This window comes from Amblyraja radiata, chromosome 23 (assembly GCF_010909765.2).
Source record: "Amblyraja radiata isolate CabotCenter1 chromosome 23, sAmbRad1.1.pri, whole genome shotgun sequence".
In the NCBI taxonomy this organism is placed as follows: domain Eukaryota; kingdom Metazoa; phylum Chordata; class Chondrichthyes; order Rajiformes; family Rajidae; genus Amblyraja; species Amblyraja radiata.
In genome coordinates, this window is record NC_045978.1 from 1,883,866 (window position 1) to 1,899,590 (window position 15,725).

Below are 15,725 nucleotides of genomic sequence, written 5' to 3' on the forward strand. Positions count from 1 at the left end.
AATGATCTTTTTACCACAAATCCTATACCTATTTCAATCAATACCTATATATCTCCCAAAAAAGTTTTTCAAAAGACATCACAAATTTTATATGGGATTATAAATCCCATAGAATACAAAGAGCACACCTTAATAAACGAAAAGAGTTGGGGGGTCTAGCGCTCCCTAATTTTATGTATTATAATTGGGCAGTAAATATTAAAAATATGATTCACCTGCTGGACAATTCTGCCCAGCAGGTGGACTGGATTGTAATGGAAAGAGAGGACAGCTCTCCGTGTAATATAGGAGCGACTCTCCTCTCACCAATATATATGAATAACAAAAATTATAATAAAAATCCAATTATACATAGCACAATTAGAACATGGAAACAAATAAAACAGAATCTAAAATTAACACTTCCGGTTGGCGCCACGATGTGAGTGGAATCGCGCCATTACAGCTCCGAAAAAAACTGTATTTAAAACGGGGGTAAAAGGGTCAAACAAACGCACTTACCACAGGAGATCGATTGTGAACGGCTCCGGCAGCGTTTAAAAGGTGCGTGACGTCATCAGGCGCGCGATTTAAGAAGAAATTATGACCCAGCGCTCCCCCACCCCCACCGCTGGAAAAAAACCTACGAGAAGGGAAACTGGCCTCAGCTCGGGTGCTGCTTCTGCTTCACAAGAAGATGTCTCACAGAGGAAAGCTGAAATGGAGGAACTTAAGACTACCATTCTAGGTGAGATAAAGAAGCAGAGGAAGGAGTATATGGAGGAGATAAAGAAGCAGAGGAAGGAGTATATGGAGGAGATAAAAAGTTTAAAAGCGGATATGCTGGTGTCTCACGAGAAAAATAAAGAAGATAAAGAAGACTTAATAAAACAAGTTATAACGACGGTAAAAAGTATGATGGATGAGTGGAAGGAAAAGGCTAATGCCGAGTTACAAACTCAAATTGAGGATGTAAAGGAAATAGCTGCTGGGATGGAAAGAAAGCTGGATGACAAGATAGATCCTACTATAATTTCGCTAGACCAACAAGGCGAAGCAATTAAAGAGCTAACTAAAATTGCTGAAGTGAATACTAAGGAGACCGAAAAACTCCGTGCCGAGAACAAACGCCTCTTAGAATTATTACATAAAACAAACGAGAAATGTATCGATCTGGAGGGACGCCAACGCCGTAAAAATTTGCGTATAGTTGGTCTGAGCGAAGGTCGTGAGGGGAGTCAAGATCCTCGAAAATTTGTTGCAAAACTTTTAATGGATATTTTGAATTTGGATCATGAACCCCTGTTGAGCCGTGCACATAGGGCTCTAAGACGGGCCCCTGGGATAGGTTCATCGCCCAGACAAATGATTGTAAAAGTGGCCTTTGACCATGTCTTCGAAGAAATGATGAAGATAATAATAAAAAAGAGAAACCTGAAATACGAGGGAGACAACATCAGTATTTTTAGAGACTTCCCAGCAGAAGTGGCCAAGAAAAGAGCTCTATTTAAAGAAACAAAAGGTATCCTGAGGAATGTACAGAATACTAAGAATCTGAGATATGGCTTGATGTACCCAGCAATACTGAGAATAACTTATGATGACAAGGAATATCGTTTCGTTAAGCATACTGAAGCATTGAAATTCGCCCGAGGCATACAGCAGAAGCCAGAAGATGAAGAGAGAGAAGATGCGGAGGAAGAACCCGAGGGAGAAGGAGAGGACTGAACTTTTATCATCGACCTGTGGTTATGAAATACTCACTTAGAAGGAAGTGGAATAATGGGCATTTAGTAGTAGTTCTGTATTAATTATTAGAAAATATTTAATTATTCCATGATAATAGTATTACATATTATAGTATTAAATACAATTGATATTAGTAATTAGCAAATAGTAATATGAATAATAGAAATAATTACTAAGTACTAAGTATATAAAGTTAGTACCCCACCCCAATATATATAGCATTTGAGATAGGAGCTGGTATAATCAACATCTTTTTTTAATTAAAAAAACGGAAGTCTTTAGATTAATGGCCACGTTAGTGTGGCTTTCACCTTCACATACTACACACTATACAAGTGTAGTTTCTTTTTTTTCTGAGCACCCTATTAACACCCTTTACTTTTTTTTTATTATTGATATTTCTTATTGTTTTTGTTTTTTATTGATCTTATATTATATATTATTTGAATGTAGATGTGAAGGATATTGTGTATTTAATTTAAGAAGACATAGATGTGGATTAAGGTGGAAAGAAATTCTCATTGGATTGATGTCCGGGTGCAGCGGGGAGCTGGGTGAGTCAAGAAGGCTACTCCAAAAAAAGCCGCCCTAATAGTAAAATGCATGATATAAAGGTGAAGACTGGGGGTGATGGAGTAACCTTCTGCAGTTGGAATGTAAAAGGAATTAATGAACCAATTAAAAGGGGAAAGGTATTAGCTCAGTTGAACAGATTGAAGACAGATGTCATTTTCCTTCAAGAGACTCATCTTAAAAAAGATGCTCAACATAGATTAACAGCTAAATGGATTTCTAAGGTGTATCATTCTACATTTATTCATAAATCTAGAGGAGTTGCAATAATTATTCGCAAAGGTATACCTTTCATACAAAGTTCTATTATAGAGGATAAAGAAGGCAGATATGTAATAATTACAGGGGAATTATATTCAAAAAAGGTAATTTTAATGAATATATATGCCCCTAATTTTGATAATCCATTATTTTTTAAGAAAATATTTAATAATATTCCTATATCCACTCAACACAATTTAATAATTGGAGGTGATTTAAATTGTACTTTAGATAATTATCTAGATAGATCATCCGCAAAAAGGAAAGCTGCCTCGAAATCAAGTAAATTCATAAATGCTTTTATCAATACATCTAATATTAAAGACATCTGGAGGTTAGATAACCCATCCGGACGAGAATATTCTTTTTTCTCGCCCGTACATGGAACCTATTCGAGGATAGATTATTTTTTAATAGATTCTAAATTACTTCCTTTTACGTATGATGCAAAATATCATAATATTATCATCTCGGATCATGCGCCATTAACATTTAAGATAAAATTAAAAGATATATCTAATAAAACTACTACCTGGAGATTTAACCCTCAGATATTAAAGGACAATGACTGTTGTAAATATGTGATGGATCAGATTAAATTATTTTTTGAAACTAATGATAATCCTGAAACTTCTCCATCACTATTTTGGGACACATTTAAGGCATTCATGCGTGGCGCAATAATATCCGCACAAGCACATCTCAATAAAGAAAATCGAAAAATAGAACAAAATTTAGAAAATGAGATAAAACGTCTAGATAATGAAAATATAAAACAGCCTTCCAAAGAGTTAAGTAATAAAATTGCATCAGTAAAATATAGATTAAATAAAATATATTCTAATCAAGTGATTAAACTTTTTCAACAAACTAAGCAAGTGTATTTTGAATTTGGAGATAAGCCACAAAAATTACTAGCACGACAGCTTAGAAAATTAGAAGATGAGAAGATGATACACGGAATTAGATCTGAGTATGGAAATATATTAATTACTCCAAAAGATATTAATGATAGATTTTTACAATATTATAAAAATCTTTATTCGTCAAAACTAACAGGACAAACAGATAGTATGGAAATATTTTTACAAGAATGTCAAATCAATAGCTTAGATCAGGAAGGTAGAGAATTGTTAAATGCTGAAATAACAGTAAAAGATATTATAGAATCAATTAGTTCGCTTAAGAACGGAAAAGCAGCGGGCCCAGATGGCCTGAGTGCAGAATTTTATAAAAAATTTCAAGATCTGATTTCCCCAAGATTACAAATAATGTATAGATATGCATATGACCAAGGAAAATTACCAGAATCTTTAAATGAATCCACAATTACACTCATCCCTAAAGTAGATAAGGATTTGGAAGATCCTGGATCATATAGAGCGATTGCCCTTTTAAATACAGACCAAAAAATATTAACTAAGGTCTTATCTAGGAGATTAAGTTTAGTGATCTCTAAATTAATACATTATGATCAAACAGGTTTTATCCCAAAACGTTACTCATCCCATAATCTCAGACGTTTGTTTAATATTATATATTCAAAAAGAATACGAGATACGGAACTAGCGGTTATATCACTAGATGCAGAAAAAGCGTTTGATCAGGTGGAATGGATGTATTTATTTAATATAATGGAAAAGTTTCAATTGGGGGATAGATTTTGTAAATGGGTAAGAATTTTATACTCGAATCCTATGGCAAGAATTTTGACTAACCAAATTTTATCAGCCAAATTCAAACTCTCTAGGGGATGCAGACAGGGATGTCCGTTATCACCCTTATTGTTCGCATTGGTGATAGAACCATTGGCGGAAAAAATTAGATCTGAACCTGAAATATATGGCTATAATACTGATACAACAATTAATAAAATTTCTTTATATGCAGATGATGTTTTGATTTATATTACAAAACCGGAAATTAGTATTCCCAACCTGCTAAACATTATAACTAAGTTTGGTGCATTTTCTGGGTATAGGATTAATTGGGATAAAAGCGAGATTATGCCAATAACAGGAATAAATCTTAATACATTACAACAATACCCATTAAAAGTAGTTACAGACAAACTTAAATATTTAGGGATTAACGTAACTAAAACTCATAACTCATTAATAAAATCCAACTATCCTCAACTATTAGATAAACTTAGAAAAAATATTTTATATTGGAAAACACTGCCTATATCCATGATTGGTAGAATAAGTGCCATAAAGATGGTATTTCTACCGCAGTTGTTATATTTGTTTCAGGCTATTCCTTTTTTTCTTCCGAAAACTTTTTTTAAAAAAATTGATAATATTGTCAATAGCTTTATTTGGGATTATAAAAATCACAGAATAAATAAAAAACATCTATGCAAAGCTAAGATAAATGGAGGATTAGCACTTCCAAACTTTTTATATTATTTTTGGGCTGTTCAGATTAAGAATATGAATTTCTGGTGGGTAAATATGGATCATGAACCGACATGGTTAAATATAGAAAAGGAGGACTGTCTACCTTTCAATGTAGGTTCGATAATTTTTGCACCAACGGAAGTACAAAAAAAATATTATAAAGACAACCTAATAATATATAATAATAGACGTATTTGGAAACAAATAGTTAAGACTCTACACTTGGATAATCTCTCATTTAGATTACCAATTATGAATAATCCATCGTTTAAACCTGCTATATTAGATGGGGGGTTTAAACAATGGGATGATTTAGGAATTACAAGGATAGAACATCTGTATAGAAAAGGAAAATTTCTTTTATTCCAGGAGTTACAAGATATTTATGGATTGTCTCCACAACATTTGTTTAGGTATTTACAAATTAGAGATTATATTAAATCCAATACACAAGATTATAAAAATAAAGAAGCAGGATTGTTAGATGAACTGTTTAATTTATATCCAAATACAGAAAAATTAATAGCCTATATATATAACATCATTTTGGATAAGGAGAATCCAATAACGGAAGTATATCGTCAAGCATGGGAAAATGAAATGGGATTGGCTATAACAAAAGAAAACTGGGAAGAAAGTCTACAACGAATACACCGGTGTTCATTAAACGCCAGACATATACTGATACAATTTAAAGTATTATATAGGTTACATTATTCGAAAACTAAATTAAATAGTATTTTTCCGAATCTCTCCGCTATTTGTGATAAGTGCAAGAAAGCAGAGGCAAATTTAATACATAGTTTCGTTACATGTCCTAAATTGAATTATTACTGGACAGAAATCTTTAAAGTTATTTCTGAAGTCATCAAAGTTAAATTGGACCCTAACCCAAAGCTAATAATATTTGGAATTCCGGATTTACATCTATCACTTACAGTAAATCAAAGAAATTTCTTTGATTACTGTTTAATAATTGGAAAAAAAAATCATATTGAAATTTTGGAAGGGAACATTATCCCCCACAACCAAAATGTGGGCAACAGAGATGATGGAGACGTTACATCTGGAAAGAATTAGATTTGTCCTATTGGACAAGTATAATTCTTTTGAACAGATATGGTCTCCATATATACAGTATTTAGAGAAGTAGCTGTTCTTGGCAACACAGCTCGACGTGCACCCTGCGGGATTTGGTGAGAATAATTCATTTTTATATTGGAATTACATATATGTCTTTATTGATACTATCACTTGTAGTAGTGTTATTAATAATACATATTGTGGTTACTAAAAATGTTTTTTTTCTTTTTTTTTTTTCGTTTCTCTTTTCTTTCTTATATATAATCAAATTATTATTTAATCCCTCTCTTAATGATTTATTCTTTCTCTATTCTTTCTCTATCATTATTTCTAAAAAAACAGTAGATAAGTATTACTAGTGTTTTACTTAATGCAAATTGAATTAATTTGATATAAAGTTGTTTGAAGCATTGTAATTGATTACCTTTAATAAAAAAATATATTAAAAAAAAGAATCTAAAATTAAGAAACCTATCTCTTTTAATACCAATAGTTAATAATCCATCGTTTAAACCATCAATTATAGACAAATCATTTATACAATGGGAAAGAATGGGAATCAAAACACTCGAAGATCTGTATGAATTGGGAAAATTACTAACATTTCAACAACTACAACTGAAATATAATTTGAAAAATAATCAATATTTTAAATATCTTCAAATTCGTGATTATCTGAAAAAATATACAAAAGACTATTATAATATGCCTACCGACTTACTGGATGAAGCAATAAAGACAATTTAGCTAATTCAGCTAATTTAATATCGTACCTATATAACATCATCTTAAACATAGAAATACCCACAACTGATGGAATTAGAAGAGACTGGGAACAAGAATTAGCTATAAAAATTTCAAAAGAGAGCTGGGATAATCACTTACTACAGGTGCATAAATGTTCGATCAACGTACGACATACTCTCATCCAATTCAAAACATTACATAGACTACATTACTCAAAAACTAAATTAAATAAACTCTTCCCTAATGTCTCACCCCTCTGTGATAAATGTCTGTGTCAAGAAGCTACCATAGCGCACTCTTTTGTTTTTTGTACAAAAATCCAAAAATTCTGGTATTAAATATTTGATATCTTTACAAAATTAATCAAAATAAAACTGGTACCAAAACCAGAATGGATCATTTTTGGAATATCGGAAGGTAACCCTGAACTAAACGTGTTTCAGAAGAACTTACTCAATTATGGGCTAATAATGGGAAAAAAGCTCATACTTAAATTTTGGAAAAATGCGCCCACACCAACAATAAAAATGTGGATATCAAATATGTTTGAAACACTACATCTGGAAGAGATGAGATTCCTCTTAGCAGGTAAAGCAGACCAATTCCAAAAGACATGGTCTACGTTTTTGGAACTATTACAAGCATGAGGTGCAACAGTAATTTTTAAAATAAATAAATAAACAAATAAATGGCACCAGGATCTGGTAACGGGGGGTAAAACAACAAAAACAGACTTGGTTGGTAGTCCCCTTTCTGCGGAGTTTAATGTTATAATAGAGCGATTGTTTCTCCTTTCTTTTTCCTTCTTTTCTAGGGTCTACTTTCTTTCTTTACTTCCTTCTCTAACTTCTTTTCTAAGGGGCTTTCTTTTCTCAACACTCTCTTGCACCTTCACGATTCTTGCGCACTTTCCTTACTTCCTTTACTTCTATCTTTTTCTTAAAGCTCAAAAAATGAAGCGGTACAAAAAATGTATTAAGACATATGTGTTGTGTATTATTGTAACTTACCGTACTTCTAATAAAATAAAATAAAAAAATAAATAAAATTTTTAAAAAAGGAATACCATTGGGTTCAATAAAAATTCTCTTTAATAGAAAAATCATATTCATACAGCTGTTTTAATAAATGATAACCCAAATCACACCAGACACCCACTCTGTGATTACATTATATAATAGATTCTAAAGGCGTCCCAATTTAGACATTGCATAAAGCTACTATTTGCAGTATTGTACTTGGTTAGGCAGCAAGATGGTGCCGGAACTCTTCACGTGCTCCTCCCAGAGAAAGATCTACTATCATCCTATACAATCGCTTTACTCTCTTAAATGTCTTTACTACCTGTAAATCTATTACCATTTCTAAATGTTCTTTTCTTTGCTCTGCCTATTATATTTGAGTTTGACTTGATTGTAGAAACATAGAAAGTAGGTGCAGGAGTAGGCCGATCGGCCCTTTGAAACTGCACCGCCATTCAATATGATCATGGCTGATCATCCATGCATGGCATCATAAATACTACAGGTACCATTTCATATTTAAGCATGATATAGATTTAAAAAAATAAATAAATGTAACATTTATTTTACACATTGTGTCTTCATTATTTAGGTATTAAATGAACTAAATTGTTGGACTTTTTGTAAAAAGAGCCCCAAAATGTGGATTTGGAATATTTATCCATGATCACTTAGAAATGACTAAAACTTATTTCCAATTAAGTGTCCAAACGAGCACTTTAACAGCCGAGGCATTACAAGCTATGGGCCAAGTGCTCAAAGATGGAATTGATATGGATAGATGTCCACTGGATAGAAGTGGACATAATGGTAGGTGGGCGGCGCGACCGACGTCGCAGCGGCCTCTGCAGTCTGTCTGTTTATTTTTTTGTCCCGTTGAGGGTTTAGTTTGTAGCGGGTTTTTAAATGTGTATGTGTGGGGGGTGGGGGAAACTTTTAAATCTCTTCCCTACATGGAGACCCGACCTTTTACCTGTCGGGTCTCCGTTGCCGTTGGGGCCTAGCGCCGTGGAACGGCCTCCAACCGGAACGACCTGGAGGCTCAAGTCACGGAGCCTGTGGAGCTGTGGAGCCGCGGACCTACCATCGTGGAGCTAGCCAGCTTCGGAGCGTGGAGAACTGCGGAGGCGCGCTGCTGCGACCCGACTCCGGTGGATGGTGACACCGGGAGCCCGCGGGTCCCTGCTGGGAGACCGCTTTGCGGGGCACCAGCAACGGCAACTTCTCCCGCTCGAATTGCGGGGTTCAGAGTGACCTGGAGCGGGGCCTTACAACGTCCGGCGCGGCTTTAAATTGCCGCGGACTTGCTAGCGCCCGCCGGGGCTCCAACATCAAGACCCGGGGCAGGATCTTACATCGCCCGGCGTGGCTTTGAGTGGCCGCGGACTTGCTAGCGCCCGCCGGGGCCTTTGACCTCGACTTCGGGAGAGGAATGGAGAGCAGGGGAGAGATAAGACTTTGCCTTCCATCACAGTGAGGACGAGACTCACTGTGATGGATGTTTGTGTGAATTGTGTTGGTGTGTGTCTTGGTTCTTTTCTTTTATGGCTGCAGAAACCAAATTTCGTTTGAACCTCATGTGAGGTTCAAATGACAGATAAACGGTATTGTATATTGTATTGTATAATGGGGCAAATTGTCCGTTTCCATGCTGTTCCACTCTGATGTTTATATGAAATTCTAAAGCCATTGTTATTCTGGCAAATTCCAGAAACGTGCTGAGATTTAATTCAGCAGACAGTGTCAGTCTGCAGCTTGAAATGGCAGAATAATGTCATTAGATCTCATGAAATCAGAGGATTGAGCATGGACGACTAGAATAGGAGCAGGTAATGATCAATTTGACAATACAATCAAAACTGGAGAATTTATACACAGCTCTGATTTAAATGCAAAAGAGAATAGTTCAAACCTTTAAGAACTGGAAAAATAATAATTTCCTGACCGAAAAATCTGCAGAAAAATACTTTCTATAAAATTGATATTCGATTTGATAAGTGGACCAGGATAGAGAGTCTGGGTTCCTAGACGTGGAAAGGGATGACATAAATGAGCAAGTCTTGCACTATTCCGAAGTTATACATGAAAGTTCTGAGAGAAAGATTGTTTAGTGGAAATGAAAAATACAAACCAGGGAACCACAGAGGAATACAACCCCTTCAGAGTGCAGAAAGAATAATAATGTGTCCGGAGCTGGATGGTGCACAGGAAGGTGCATGGAATGTGGAAGCTGATATGATGGACGTCAAGAGGGACCCATATTTACTCTGGCCAGGAGTACATGGGTTGAAAGCAGATATGTGGGAAGAAGAGGTGAATGTTAAAAGTCCTATTTCACAGCGGAAGTCAATGGAAGGGGAAGAAAATGACACGACAGAAACATTAGGAAGGTAGACACAAAATGCTGGAGTAACTCAGCGGGACAGGCAGCATCTCTGGAGAGAAGGAATGGGTGACGTTTCGAGTCCCTTCTTCAGACTAAGGTCTGGAGTGGACGGGACAGAGATAGAATGTAGTCAGAGACAGTAAGACTGGTGGGAGAACTAGGAAGGGGGTGGGGATGGAGAGAGAGGGAAAGCAAGGGCTATTAAGTTAGAGAAGTCAATGCTCATACCGCTGGGGTGTAAGTTACCCAAGCAAAATATGAGGTGCTGTTCCTCCAATTTGCGTTGGGTCTCACTCTTGCAATGGAGGATGCCCAGGACAGAAAGGTCAGATTCTCCCACCAGTCTTACCGGAGCCTCCTTTTGCTCTGGGATTTTATTTAATTCACATATTTAAAATATAATGTTTTATTCTTAATTGTTTACTGTTTGTCATGTTGTTACTTGCGAGCGGAGCACCAAGGCAAATTCCTTGTATGCTTACATACTTGGCCAAAAAACTTATTCATTCATATCTAGCATTACGGGCAATTCGCAATCGCTAATTAATCTACCTATATGCAGATCTTTGAGATGTGGGGGGAAAAGCATTGGAAACACATGGTCATTGATAGAAAATACAAATCGATTGCACCCAAAGTCAGGATTGAACCAGAGTGTCTATCTCCGAGATAACAGTTCTACCTATACTTCCCATATTGCAGCTTTTATGTCTCAAAAATCTGACAACTGATAGCTTGGTGGCACAACTACAGATTTAACAGAGCTGTGTAGACAGTGATCTCCTACCAAGGAGGTAAATGAATGAATAAGTTTATTGGCCAAGTATTCACATAGAAGGAATTTGCTTTGGTGCTGCGCCCACAAGTGACAACATGACATAGTGACAGCTAGGAATGACACATAAAACATTAATAATAAAACATCATCGGTTAAACATGTGAATTACATAAATATGTAATTAAACATTCTCATCTTGAACCCAGACAGTGAGGGGGTTGAAAACAGACGTTGCAGTATCTGAATTTTCACACGATAGCAGAAGTATACTATATTAGTCAACTAGTTGCTGCAGTGGCATGTCAAAGGATTAGAGAATGATCTGCTTAGTGGCAGAGGAATGAAATCCTTTGAATGAGGAAGCTGGTGTTGAGGATGAGGTGAAACCTTGTATAGTTGAGAGTATAGAGAAGGAGTGAACATACATAAGTACAGGAAATGGGGTTGACAAATGTTGCCTGACGCATTTCCGTTTTTTTAATATTTGCATCCTCTGCAGTGTATTACTACAATGAAAGATAATGCATCATTAGATTTGTCTCAATAAAACGTCAATAGGCATGCAATATGAGAAGCCAAAATTTGAATACAATTTGATTAAGTGTATCAGTTTGAGTGCATGTATTAGTACCAATGTACAACATACCCACTTAAACAGAAATAATGCAGTTTTTATTCTAATTTAGAACTAAAATTTTATAGAATAATATCTGTCATATAAATCAGTCTTCAATTAACTGCCAGAATTAACATCAGGGAATACACTTCAAAAGTGTATTGGGCAGATTAATATTTAAATCGATAATTTAGCACAGTACATCAAATAAAAACCTTGTTGCATATTTTAATACATCCAATCTCAGACTACTGTTAATCAACCTGCTTCTCAATAAAGGTGGTCTCAAAATGCTGAAGTAACTCAGTGGGACAGGCTGCATCTCTGGAGAGAAGAAATGGGTGACGTTTCGGGTCGAGACCCTTCTTCAGACCTTCTCAATAAAGGTGCACGGATTAAAAACCGACGTGGAATATACTAATTGCAGATTCAATTTATCAAATAGCCATTTTAGGGGTTTTTCCCCCGCGATGTAGGTAATATCCAGGATTAACAGGGACATTTAAATTCGGGTGAGAGACGAAGACAAGGACCATTGCCAACATAGGCGTAAACCGCTGATCCGGGACACATGGACAATGACCGCTGCTTCATTGTCTGCAAGTCGGGGTTCCCATTCGGCCGAGATTTAAAGGGCAGAGAGGGAAGCAGACAAGGAAACCCGTGTACAGACACAAAGAGTTAGATTTCGCTCTTAGGGCTAGCGGAATCAAGGGGTATGAGGGGAAGGCAGGAACGTGGGTACTGGTTGTGGATGATCAGCCATGATCACAGTGAATGGCGGTGCTTGCTCGAAGGGCCGAATGGCCTAAACCTGCACCTGATCATCTATGTTTGTAAAGAGCTCCCCAAAGTCTGTGCAGCACGGAGCCAGCGCCATGATAGATAGCCATGTGCTTGAGCTGCTGCTGCTGCTGCCGCCAGCGAGTGAACCCCTGCAGCACCGTATCCCCACGGCACCGCCGCCACTTCCGGACGGGGGGGGCGGGCGGGACCAGCACGAGTGACAGCCGGGACGGCCAATCGCAGCGCCGGCCACGGCGTGTCTGCAGAAGTGAGGGGGAGGGGGCGGGATAGGCAGGAGTGACAGTGGGAACGACCAATGGGAGCGCGGCAAACCGCCGGCCGGTGGAGTGGGGCGGGACCAGGCAGGTTGACTGACAGAGGGGGCGGCCAATGGGTCCGCGACCACCGCCGGCCGGCAGCCAATAACACCGCGGGGGCGGGACAAGGTACGGTGATGGACGGCGGCAGAGGCCAATGGGGCGGTGCCGGGGGAGGGCGGGATCCAGCCCGCAGACGGGCCCGTCTGTCTCCACAACGCCGGGCCTCGCGTTTGACAGGTAGCTCGAAGGGAAAGGCAGCAGAGGGGAAAAACTCGTATTAAATTAAACCCCCTCGCTGAAAAAACACACTTTACCCCCCCCCAAATACCTCGGGGGAGGGGAGGGGGATGAAGCCTCAAGCCTCCTCGAACTCCATCTTACAAGTAAAAAAGCGACAGAAAGGCTCGGATAACCGTGAAGAAATTTATCATGAAATAAAAAGAGGAACCGCTTTCCCCTCAGCAGAAACTTGTTTAAATACACACATACACGCGTATGCATAAGCACTGCCGGTAGATAATATACAAGGGAGCAATTTGTGGCTTAAACAGAGAGAGAGAGATAAGACATAGAGAGAGACCGGCCCAGCCCTGCCCAGCGGACGGCTGTTTCAGTCCGTTTTCGATGCATTTCCAGTGGCTTTTGTGGGTGGGGGGAAATGTTTGGTTACATTAGGGGGTGAAAGGGGGGGAATAAAGGAGAGGGAGAGGGGGTGTGGGTGACTCACCGGCCGCGCCTCAGCACCTCACTTCTACTGTCGCCGCCCGGACCAGACGCTCCGTCTCCCTCCAACGTGAGAGCCGCCGATTCAAACCTGTCCGGCGCGCTGCCGCCCCGCGTCATGACGTAACCGCCCCCACGCCAGCGCCGAACGGGGGTTCTACGTCAGCGCGTACCCGCATAACGCCAGCGAGAATCCGCGTAACGTCAGCGAGTATCCGCGAATCGTCAGCGAGTATGCGCGGAACGTCAGCGCGTATACGTAAAACGTCAGCGCGTACCCGCTGCAAGTCAACGGCGACGCGACACTCTGCCCTCCCCTCCCCCCGCTTCCCGCACAGCCCGTTGCCACAGCGACCGGGCCCAGCGCCCCAGCGAGGCAGGAGAAGCCTGCAGGAAGGAACTGCAAATTGCCGGTTTACACCAAGGATATTAAGGAGCTCCTCTAGTATCTTTGGTTTACACAGAAGACAGGCCACCAAAATGCTGAAGTAAAACTCAGCGGCACAGGCAGCAACTGGAGAAGAAAGGAATGGGTGACGTTTCGGGTCGAGACCCCTTCTTCAGACTGAGAGTCAGGGGAGAGGGATATAGAAGGTAAATAGACCACATGAGTGAAGGATATGCCCACAAGCCACGATGATCAAGGCGAGTCGGAAACAGGAGTAGGCCATTCGGCCCTTCGAGCCAGCACCGCCATTCGATATGATCATGGCTGATCACAATCAGTAGGAATGTTACAACATTTTGAGATTTTAAAAATCAAGCCTGTAATTTATCCCATCAGATAAAGCATAACCCCCCCCCTCCCCCCAAAAGCCTCCGGAATAGCACACACAGGCAATGGCAGATCTGTAGCGCCGCTGATGGTAGGTTTTGTAACAAAGCTACAATCAGTTCCCCATTCCTACTTTCTCCCCATATGCATTGATTCCGTTTGCCCCAAGAGCTAAATCTAACTCTTCCTTGGAGTTGGATGAGCCAGATGGAGCCCACAATGGTTCATCGTTGGCTATGTGGGGTATGTGATAACAAGTAATCCAGACTATGAAACTAGTACCACGACTATGGTGGGAGAGGGACAGAGAGAGAGAGAGCTAGGGGGTGCAAGGGTTACTTGAAGTTAGAGAAATCAATATTCAGAAAGCCTCGGCTGATGCAACAGACCGGTGAGGAGAGTTATCTGTATTTTAACAAAGAACTCGGTTTCCTCCCATACCCCAAAGATATGCATGTTGAATTGGCCTCTGTAAATTGCCCACAAGCTGAAGGGAGTGGATGTGAAAGTAGGATACGGCGCCAGATACGTGGCAACTCCTTAAGTACTTGTCTATTGTATGCAAAAACAAAGAACTTCCTGTACCTGGGTACATGTGACAATAAAGTATCATTATTAAATTGAATCATTGAACAAGTGTGAACGGGTGATCGATGTTCAGCGTGGACTGAATGGGTCAAAGGGCTTGTTTCCACGCTGTTTCTATCAATCAATCAATTATTCTGAAATATAAGTGACATTCTTTTATCGGTGTTACTTTATACAAACCATCTTTGGCAACTTTCTCCAGTGATGCTTCCTGACCCGCTGAGTTACTCCAGCACGTTGTGCCAATTTTCCTACCTCCTTCACGATGCTGACAAAATGCAGGTGGTTGTTGCGGCCTCCTCTCATATTACCTGCATTATTCATATTAGTAAGCTTCAATTGTGGTGTTAGTGCCATGATCAGACAGCCATGCCTTCTGGCTTTATGATATTATTTTCTCCACAAGGTTAATCTGGGTTCAATTGCTTGAATAGCTTCTGTACCAGAAATTCTGCCTTTTACATAACATCTGTTGCACAGAAATAGATTTTGTTCCCCAACAGGTCATTGGTGGTATTTTTATACTCCACATCACCAACCCCCTTTCACCCTTCCAGACTTGTATGCTCTACTTGCATCATGTTAATTCTGGCTACATGCTATTTGATCACATTTGGCACTTGCAACTGTTAATTGTATTTGTCTTATTAGGGTTGGGTCCATGGAATTTTAATACATGTGCTTGAGGTTTCACATTGCAGCTGTTGTGCAAGTTCCAAAACTCAAAGTCACCACAGACACCAAAGAAAGGAAACTTAACGCCGGAGAAAGTTCTATTTTTCTCAAAATATGAATCGAAATCTGAAATGCAGAAAATGCTGGAAACACACTGCAGGTTGGACTGCACCTGTGGAAAGTAAAATAGAGACAAAAGGAACTGCAGGTGCTTGTTTACAAAGGAAGACACCAGGTGCTGGCTTAACTCCGCAGGTCAGGC

At 39.1% G+C, this 15,725-nt stretch overlaps 1 protein-coding gene across 1 annotated transcript in view; it reads right to left on the reverse strand.

Moving 5' to 3' along the window:
* mapre1 (microtubule associated protein RP/EB family member 1) overlaps window positions 1–13,562 on the reverse strand; it is a 41,381-nt gene extending 27,819 nt beyond the window's left edge. Inside the window, exon 1 of the mRNA XM_033041313.1 lies at window positions 13,430–13,562. The gene's annotated coding sequence lies outside the window, so the exon portion shown is untranslated. The remainder of the gene's footprint in view (window positions 1–13,429) is intronic.
* Between the last annotated feature and the right edge of the window lie 2,163 nt (window positions 13,563–15,725).